At 39.2% G+C, this 10,147-nt stretch overlaps 1 pseudogene; it reads right to left on the reverse strand.

The window, feature by feature from the left end:
* Positions 1-7,071: 7,071 nt before the first annotated feature.
* On the reverse strand, positions 7,072-8,276 carry LOC130842404 (C-terminal-binding protein 2-like; annotated as a pseudogene).
* Between the last annotated feature and the right edge of the window lie 1,871 nt (positions 8,277-10,147).

Consider the following 10,147-nt stretch of genomic DNA (forward strand, 5'->3'; position numbering starts at 1 on the left):
TGATAAGGGGTTAATACCCAAAATATATAAATAACTCATACAACTCAATATGGAACAAGCACTGTTATTAAAATAAAAAAATGGGCAGAAGATCTGAATAGACATTTTTCCAAAGAAGATATACAGATGGTCAACAGGCACATGAAAAGATGTTCTTTTGCTAATCATCAGGGAAATATGCATATCAAAACTTCAGTGAGCTATAACCTCACACCTGTCAGAATGGCTATCATCAAAAAGACCAAAAAAAAAAAAAAACACTTTTAGATGAAGAGATGGAGAAAAAGGAACCTTAGTACACTGTTTGCGGAAATGTATATTGCTGCAGCCATTATGGAAAACATTGTGGAGGTTCCTCAAAAAAATTAAAATAGAACTACCATGTGATCTAGTAATTCCACTTCTAGATATATATCCAGAAAAAATCAACACTAATTCAGAAAAATATATGCGCCTCAAAGTTTATAACAGTATTATGTACAATTGTTAAGATATGGAAGTCACCTAAGTGCCTATCAACAGATGAATGAATAAAGAAGATGTCTGTGTATATATATTCATACAGCCATAAGAAATGAAATTTTGCCATTTGCAACAATATAGATGAACCTGGGGGGTATTATTCTTAGTGAAATAAGTCAGATAGAGAAATACTAATACTGTGTTATTACTTATATGTGGAATCTAAAACAAATAAATGAATATGACAAAATAGAAACAAACACAGATATAGAAAACAAACTGGTGGTTACCAATGAGAGGGAAGGGGGAAGGGGCAAGATAGGAGCAGGGCATTAAGAGATACAAACTACTACATATAAAAAAAAGTTACAAGATATATTGTGCATCACAATATATATACAGTTATAAAATATATCCAATATTTTATAACTTTAAATGAAGTATAATCTATAAAAATATTGAATCACTGTGTTGTACATCTGAAACCAATATAATATTGTAAGTCAATAATAGTTCAAAAAAATCCACTGAAACATTTAAAAAAATGTAATTGTTAATTAAAGAGGAAATATAACTTAAAGATTTAGAAAAGCCTCAACCTATACATTGTGAAAAGAATAAAAATTCTTGTTCAGGAGAAAATACTAAGAGTGTGGCCAAATTTGATAAGGATATAAGTATGAATTGGCCACTTCAGCAGAAGCAGTTTTTCATCAAAACAATGGGGAGATTAGTCAATTGCATAATAAGAAACCAGCATCTATTGTCTAAGAAAATGGAAGAATGACCCCAAAGTATATTGAGGATCATCTGGCTGCCCTTCACATCACAGAACCAGTGTGTGAGGGCCTGGAGTGCTAAATGATTTCAAAGAATGTTCCCCCTGCTGTAGGTGCCTCCTCACAATGTGAGCTCCACTCCTTGAATTCTTATACCACACCCCTCTGGCCACCTCAGATTGGGTCCAGCAGACTCTGGTGCAGTGTGTGCTGCATCCAGAAATGCAAGGGGTATGTGGCTGTCTCCACCTAGATCTTGTAGGATGAAGCCACCTAGAGACATGAGCACACAATAAAGGCAGAGGGTCACTGCAGGGGTGAGGCTACTACAGAAAGCCCCCACTAGGGCACTGCCCAGCAGAGCCATGGGAACAGAGTTGTCCCTATGGCCCCAGACTGGTAGAGCCACTGGGCATTCAATTCCAGCCCCAGAGAGCTTCAGGCAAAACTTTAACCCTTGAGAGCTGTAGCATTCCTGTATCCAGCAGAGCCATTGAGGCAGGGTTTCCCTGAGCCTTGGGGCCCAATCCCCACCACAATGGGTCTTGAATGTGGGGCATCAAGTCAAGGAAGATTGTCCTTGAGCTTTGTTTGCTCACCAAGTTTTAGACCCACCTTGTATCTGTTACTCCTTTTTCAATTTTCTATTGGGTTAGCCAAAAATTTCGTTTGTGTTTTCCATATGATGTTACTAAAAACCCCAAACAAAGTTTTTGGCCAACCCAATATTTCTCTATTTTGGAATGATTATGTGGATCTTTGCTTGTCCCACATATTAGTTTGGAAGCATGTAACATACTTGATTTCACAAGTTTATAGCTGGAGAGCAATTTGCCTTAGAATGAATCATATCTTGAGTCTCACTCATCTCTGATTTAGAAAATACTTAGATAAGACTTTGGACTTTAGACTTTTGAGTTTATCCTGGAACTAATTAATACAATTGAGATGGAATGATTGCATTTTGCATGTGAGAAAGACATGACTTTTGGGGGGCCAGAGATATAATGTTATGGTCTGAATGTTTGTTTTCCCCTGAAATTCATATATTAAAATCCTAATCCCTAAGATATTAGGAAGTGGAGGGCCTTTGGAGCTGATTATGTCATGAGGGCAAAGCCCACATGATTGGGATTAGTGCCCTTATAAATGAGGCTCTACAGAGCTCCCTATTTCCTTCTGCCATATGAAGATACAATAAGTCTGTGACCTGGAATTGAGGCTAACCAGACCATACTGGCAACCTGATCTCAGACTTATGGCCTCCAGAACTGTGGGGAATAAATTTCTGTTGTTTATAAGCTATCCAGTCTGTGGTATTTTGTTATAGTAGCCCTAATAGGTAAAGACATTAAGTTTCACTGATTTTCACTGTATATTGATTAAATGTGGTTTCTACAGAGCACCTGACAGAGATTGCCTGGAGTTTCTATGTTCCACTTCTCAATTATCAGTATCTGACTGGTCTTACATCAGGAGATATGGGCCATGTTTCCCACTGCCTTCTAAGCAAGAGCTGAAAACATGCTTTGTGAAGTGTGCACAGGAGCAGGCTCTCCAAGAATGTGGTGTGGGATCAGGATAAAATAATTGCTGAAGCAAATGATTAATATCTTAAATACAGACCAATCTTAAAAATAATGTTCAATAAAAACACTTTAGTAATAGGATAAAGGAAATATTACTGTGCTGCTTGCCTCTGGAAAGTTTGCTATTGCACCCTCCTTAATTAAAGGAGATGCACTGACTCCCAGATTTCAATGAAAAACACTTTTGACTTCTAGCTGAGGGAAACTTTTCAGCTGATATCATGAGACTTATACTGTCTTGGCATTAAATATATATTTATTCTGTATAAAAATCAATTTACTACAAACAAGCCACACTTACCCCAAATGTACAACCAGCAGTGTTTCAAAGTAGAGAAAAATGTGTTTACATTCTTCATTTTCTCACTTTTGCTAATCCCTATTAAAAGAAATTCTTATGGAGAGAGTTATTAATGTCCTGCTATCCTCCTTAGCTCCATAGCAAATAAATTATGCTGTGAAAAATTATCATGTTACTACCTGCCATAATTTAATTTTTCTTGAAATTAGGCACTTACATAACTGCTAATTTTATGTGCTCTTCATTTGAAGCAAATGTGAACAAAGATTGCAAACTAAATTTTATCCACATGAAATTTTTAACTTAGTCTTATTTTCTTTCTCCTAGGAAATATTTTTCTTATATGGCAATTGGAGTCATGTTTTTGTTTTAATTATTGGTAATGATGGCTACAAATGTGCATATGCAAATTCTGTCAGGGACAAATGGATGCAACAGTAAAAAATTAATAAATTAAGAAAAACTTTATGTAAGTGAGGTAAGAGTATGAAGATGTGTAGGGAAGAGAGGGGTCACTTTGATTATATCTCATGAAATTAAGGTGTTACAGTTGAAACAGTAACAGAAATTGAGCTTCTCATTCACCAGACCAAAATTTCAATAGAAATTCCTTAATAAAGTGCTTTCCAGGGGGAAAATTTCCCCTGTATTTATCCCATTTTCTTATTTGTTTCCTCTTCCTCATTCCTCACATCTATGCAAAGCAGAATGTGATTATAGTATTTAACCACATGGAGAAAACAAATGTAGCTGACATTAGACTTCTTCTTTACCTTGCTTTGAAACCAGCTTAGTTTTAATTGAATTTATACTTTTCCCATGTGAAAGAGAGTCAAGAAAATAATTGATCCTTTACAAGAGACAATGGCCTTGACTAAATATATAATTCATACTATTTAACTAAATTGGGTAGTCAAAAGCATAGCTATTTGTGTTTTTTTCAAAAACTATATCCTTCATAATATTCTCTTAGTATCTTTTATTCACCTAAATTCCAAAACAGTTAATCTATATTGTTCTCTTGGGTGTCTTGGTTTAGTTCTACATCCCTAGGAAACATATAGCCTGCTAAGATATTAGTTTTTTCTCTATTTTTGAGGATATCAAATGCTATGTCTTATTTCTGTCTGAAAGTTTTTTAAAATTACAGTTGATTTGTTCCTATATCTGCTCTAGTGTATACATCGTAACGGGTCAGCTTCTTTTATTTTTTCAGCTTTCAATCTTGCTTTTGATGGCACTTCTTTTGAAAGAACTTTCGAGACATTGCAACTTTAGATTGCTTTGTGATTTCATAAGGGTTTGAGTGTGTTTTTATAAGTGCCTTTGACATAGTCTCAAATCAGTCCATTTCTTGCTCATGTTTTGTTCACATCACTAGTCCTAGCACTAGGGATTAAGCCTGTCAGATATCTGTTTCAGAAAAGTAATCAGGCAGGATAGGAGAAATAAAGAAAGGAAGGAAGAAATGAACAAAGGGAGGGAGGAAGGAAGGGAGGGAGGAAGGAAGGAAGGAAGGAAGGAAGAAAGGAAGGAAGGAAGGAAAAGTATAAAAGAAGGAAATCAAAGGAGAGAGGAAGGTGAAAAAAGAGAAAGGAAGAGGGAAAGACACAAAGCATGACTTGGTAACCTATTGTATATCTGATGGGATGTGGGAAAAGATGGAACACAAGATGAGGTGGATAATTATGAAATTTTTAGGAACAGGAAAAGTAGGGAGATACCAGAAATAAATATGATTTACAAGGGGAAATTATGCAATTCATTTTATACATGTTGAGTAAATAATTTATCTTAATTGATAAACATGACTTACAAATATGCATTTAATATAATACATTACATTTCAACCAACAAATGAAATCCTGATGTCTACTTTGCAATGGAGCTCACTAATAAAGTAGATTATAGAGAGTTGACCAATAGGACAACATAATAATTTCCTGAATTCCGCTCCTTCCATGGATGCACTAAATATACTGCTACACATGGAGCAATTCTCTCTGAAGAAAAACAACAACAACAACAACAACAACAACAAAAAACCCAGAAACTAGCTCAGTGGTTCCTACACATTGGTTGAATGAGAAAATACCCAGATTGAAACAGATAGGAAACACTGAAACTCACTCTCATTGCAAAACCCACTCTTGGAATGGCACCATAGAATCAGAAGGGAAACCCCAACAACCAACTTCTCTCTCAGGAATATAGAGTTGGGAGCACACATCCAGTTCCCCAGCATTTAAGACTCCCATCCAAGGGACAGGCCTCCAAAATACCTAGCTCTCTAAAAGCCAACAGTGTTTGCATCCAGAAGACCCACAAGACTATAACAAACAAAAAAAAAGAACAGTTTTTTACAGGCAGGCCACAGCTGTCCACCAGTAATCACTGCAAAAGAAACAGACAAAAGTACCCGTTTCCCAGGCATTTCTTAAAAGGGGTCTAACTGCATAATTTACTAGCTGCCACCTCAGGTTCAAGCTTCTAATTTACTACCTATGTAGGGGCTGGCTGTAAATCTCCCCAGAGACTGAGAAAGCCAATGGACACTTTCCTGATCTTCTCCTTCTGGTCTTCTATAACAATAAAACCAAGTCATCAGCATCTTCTTTGAAGGAGCTTATATACACATCTGGATCTCCAGTTTTTTCAGATGCCACATGAGAGATGTGTCCCCAGATCACCTGGTTCTGGTAGCCAATGGGGCTTACAAGCATTTATAAGTCCCACAGGAGTGTAGAAAGCAAAGAAGCACTTTTTTTAAAATTACTTTTTATTGAAAACTGCACTGAATGCTAAATGTCCACCTTTACAATAAACAAATAAAGTAACAGTAACTCACACTAAAATAAAATATATTTCTGATAGCCATTATTTTTCTGTTTGGGACAGTTTTAAAGGCTTTTTGTTTGGTTGGTTTTTTCTTTTTTATTTTTTGTTTTTGTCACAAAAACAGGAATGTACCTATACAAAGGTTCAAAATAGGCCAAATTTTAAACAAAAAGGCAATGATCCATGAAAGACTATGAATATAATGTAACTAGTTGATACAAATCTAATAGGATTTGTTAAAATCAGTCACATTTAATAACATACGTGAAGTGTTGTTGTATATACCACATGAAGAAAAGAAGACTTTATCAATGTCCAAAAAAGTGGGTTAGTTTATAGACAATCTGACAAGCTACCATAAAAAGTGTTTCCTGAGGCATAAGAAAATGCATCATTATTCTTCTTGAACCTTTTCAGTTGAAGACTCTCCACTCAATAAAATAGCTGAGGATCTGAAACTGAGAAAATATATTTGAGTACAAATAGCTTGTGAAACTTTTTTTCATCATCAGAGTGTATTAACAAACTCACAACCAACTTGCCTGCTCAGGATACAGTTCAGATGGGAGACACTTCTCTGTACAGGAGCCTATTTTGTCTTCAATCCTATGCTCATGGTTGTCTAACACAGGCAAACTGTTTTCTCCCCATTTTTTAGTAATTCAATCTTTCTATTAGCAAAAGAGGTAACCAGTCCCTGTGGACCAAAGGGGCTAGAGTCATAAGATGGCAATTTCCTCTTAATATTTTTTTTACTTTGATGTTTGGAACTCCTCATGCAACATTCTAGAGCCAGGCATTCAGGACCTGCTGTGCCCAAGGGACTGATAAAGGAAAAAGATCTATTTATTCTTTGTGATTTCATGCAAAGATAACAGAAGTTGTTCACATCTTTTCCAGTGCCTCAGTAAGCAGACAACATATTCAGTTTTCCCACCTCTTGGCCTCTACCTCTTTTGTAGTTTTAGCACTGCAACATCCATGATGGGAATGTCCAGAAACAGTTAAAACGACTGTCAAATTTCTTTTCTCTTAGTTCATCTATTTTTCACCGTCTCTTGGTTCCAGGTGTATCTGAATGATTGCCTTTCATCATTCTCTGCTATTGCTTGTTGGGGTGCTCTCAATTGTCCCTATGTTTTGTGGGCTGGTTGGAAGAGGGAGCTTGGGAAGGGTGTGCCACTGTGGGGAGCTTGTGAGTCACTGGGATGCCTCAGGAGATGGTCCCTTCCATGGCTGCAGGAAGTTCTCCTGGCATAAGTTTCTTAAGCTTTCTGGAATGCAATTTGTTGTGGCCAGGTGGATCTTGGTGGCAACAGCCTCCCTCATCTCTAGTGAGGCTTGCTCACTATATCAGGCAGTGTGGGGCATACAAATAAGATTAGGGTGTGTCTTTTAAGGAACCCCGAGCAAAGCTGAAAGGCTCTATGCTGCTCCTCATATCCTGCCTTCCTTGAGGGCTTGGGCTAAGGCTTTCTTATCCATCAGTTACCTGCAGACCACATTCACTGGGAATGCACCTTGCCTCATCAGCTTTATAGTAAAGTCATTGATGAGGTGTTGGTTATGTTCATTGTGATTACAGTAGAAGGAGATGCAGTCACTCTGATACAGTAAGTCCTGCACGGGATAGACCCTCTGCACACTCAGGGATAGCCCAATCACACCCTGCAAGTAGGTGTCATAAAATATGATGATCAATCTAAAGACTTTGGCTCAAACAGCTACCACTTGGCCCCCGTCACTGAAGTGGATGAGGCCCAGCATCTCCCCAAGGATGCAGGCTGCTCCAGAGGCAACCTTCCAAATCTGCTTGACACTCTGTACCCACATGCCTTCCCGCAGCGCTCGGTACAATCACATGTTCCACCAGTACAAATTGAGGATGTGGCAGATGGTGGAATGAGCCATCTCTTCCATTGCCGCAGATGCGATGTTGCACACGGCAATCCCGAGCTCGCCCGCAGCCTTGATGTGGACACTGTCATAGGCGCTGCCTATCTGCACGATCACTCTCAGGGCCTTGAATTTCTCCAGATCCTCTCTGGTGAGAGTGACGATGTGGTACATCAAGGCACTGACAACATTGTTTAAAACCTTCTCGTGGATCTCTTGAGTGTACTGTGCATCACAGAAGTCCGCAGTGGCCAGGTCCTTCAGGATCAGCATCTCCACGGTGCAGTCTCTCCAGTTGAGGAGCGCCACCAGGGAGCAGGGGTGAAGGAGCCATTCAGGATCTGGGGGTGGATATTCACAAATTCTGTCCAATCGTTGTCGCTTGACTTTGTGCTTATCCACAACGACCATTCTTTATCGAATTTTGCACCTCTGATTCAAAAGGCAAAGCGATTCTATAAGAACTTAGGGGCACTCTCAGGAGTCTGCTGGCAATATACCACTATGCACCCAATACAAATTTGTCCATAAACTCTATAATTCACACAATGGGCTGTCTGTCTTTTTAGGAGAATTCAGCTTCATTGGTTCAAAACTATTTAATGCGATGAAACCCTTATCTGTTGCTGCCATCCTCCACTGCGAAGGACGCCCACCCAGGGGCAGCAGCGACCACAATAGCAGCTCCCACTCCTCCCACCCCACCTGGCAGTGATGGCGGTGTCTGTGGTTGTCCTGGGGGCTAGGGCCCTCAGGGTGTCATGGCTCCCGGATCCGTCCCTCCATTCTATGATCACTACCTGCTCCTCGGGGCCGCTCCAGGGCCACCTTAAAATGACCAAAGAAACAGTTTTCAAATGGGTGTCAGCATGCAACCACCCACTAAAGCTATCTCCCAAGGGCTCAGCACAAAGGGAGCAGGAGAAATCTCCCATTTCCCAGTCTTTCTCTGAAAGTTTCTAATTGCATACTTTATAAGCTGCTGCCTGAGGGTCCAGTTTGTGATTTAGCACACATCTAGGGGCTAGCTTCAACCTTCTCCAGAGAATGGAGAAGACTGTGGACATTTCCCCTGCTTTCTCCCTCTGACTCACCACAATAATAAAACCAAGTCACCAGTACCTCTTAGGAAGGATCTGGTATACACACCTGGTACCCCAGCTGCTTCTGTGGCTGCTGGCTAAGGAACAGGCCTCTAAATCACCTAGCTCTCATAGCCAGCAAGGCTTGCATTCATGAGTATAACAGGACTACAGTGACAAAGGACCAGTTTTTAAACATGCACAAGAGCATACCCCAGCAGCTATACATCCATGCTCAGCACAGAGGGAGCAGATAAAAATGCTCATCTCCCAGGTTTTCCCTGGAAGGCTTAACTACATACTTTCCCAGATGCTGTCTGAAGATCCCGCTTCTCATCAGCCTGCACTTAAGTGCTGATTGATCCACTGCTTTGGGACACCAAAAGACCTTGAGACATCCTCAATGACTGGGAGCCATAAGGAAAATGTTGGTGGCTTAGACAATCACAAAGGCCTGAGAGAAAATCAGGAGCTCATGCTGGGATGATGATGAAGTTTATCTCCTTTACAAGACCATTCTGTCAAGGCTGGGAGAGGTGGCTCTTTTATCTAATAAGTAGAAACCAACATAGAGACTCAAGGAAAATGAAGTTCTTAATGAAATGTAGATAACTGATTTATCTGACAGAGAGTTAAAAATGATAATAAAGATGCTCACCAATGTCAGGAAAACAATGCAAGAACAAAATGAGAATTTCAACAAAAAGAAAATATATTTTAAAAGTACCAAATATAAATTACAGAGCTGAGGAATAAAATGAGTTGAAAATTCAATATAGGGGTTTCACAGCAGACTAGATCAAATGGAGGAAAGGATCAGTGAATTTACACACAGGGCAGTGAAATTCATCCAATCAAAGGAATAAAAGGAAAAAAAAGAAAATGAATGAAGATAGCTTAAGGGACTTATAGGACAGCATCAAGGGGAAAAAAAAACATATGCAATGGAGGAGTCCCAGAGGGAAAAGACAGAAAGGAGAATATTTACTCAAAGAAAGAATGGTTGAAAATTTCCCTAACCTGAGGAAAAAAACAGATATCTGAATCCAGGAAGCCCAGAGAGTTCCAAAGAAGATGAATATAAAAACACATGCCAGGGCTTCCCTGGTAGCACAGTGGTTAAGAATCCCCCTGCCAATGCAGGGGACACAGATTCCATCCCTGGTCCGGGAAGATCTCACATACTGTGGAGCAAGTAAG

Source organism: Hippopotamus amphibius, chromosome X (assembly GCF_030028045.1).
Source record: "Hippopotamus amphibius kiboko isolate mHipAmp2 chromosome X, mHipAmp2.hap2, whole genome shotgun sequence".
NCBI classification, from domain to species: Eukaryota; Metazoa; Chordata; class Mammalia; order Artiodactyla; family Hippopotamidae; genus Hippopotamus; species Hippopotamus amphibius.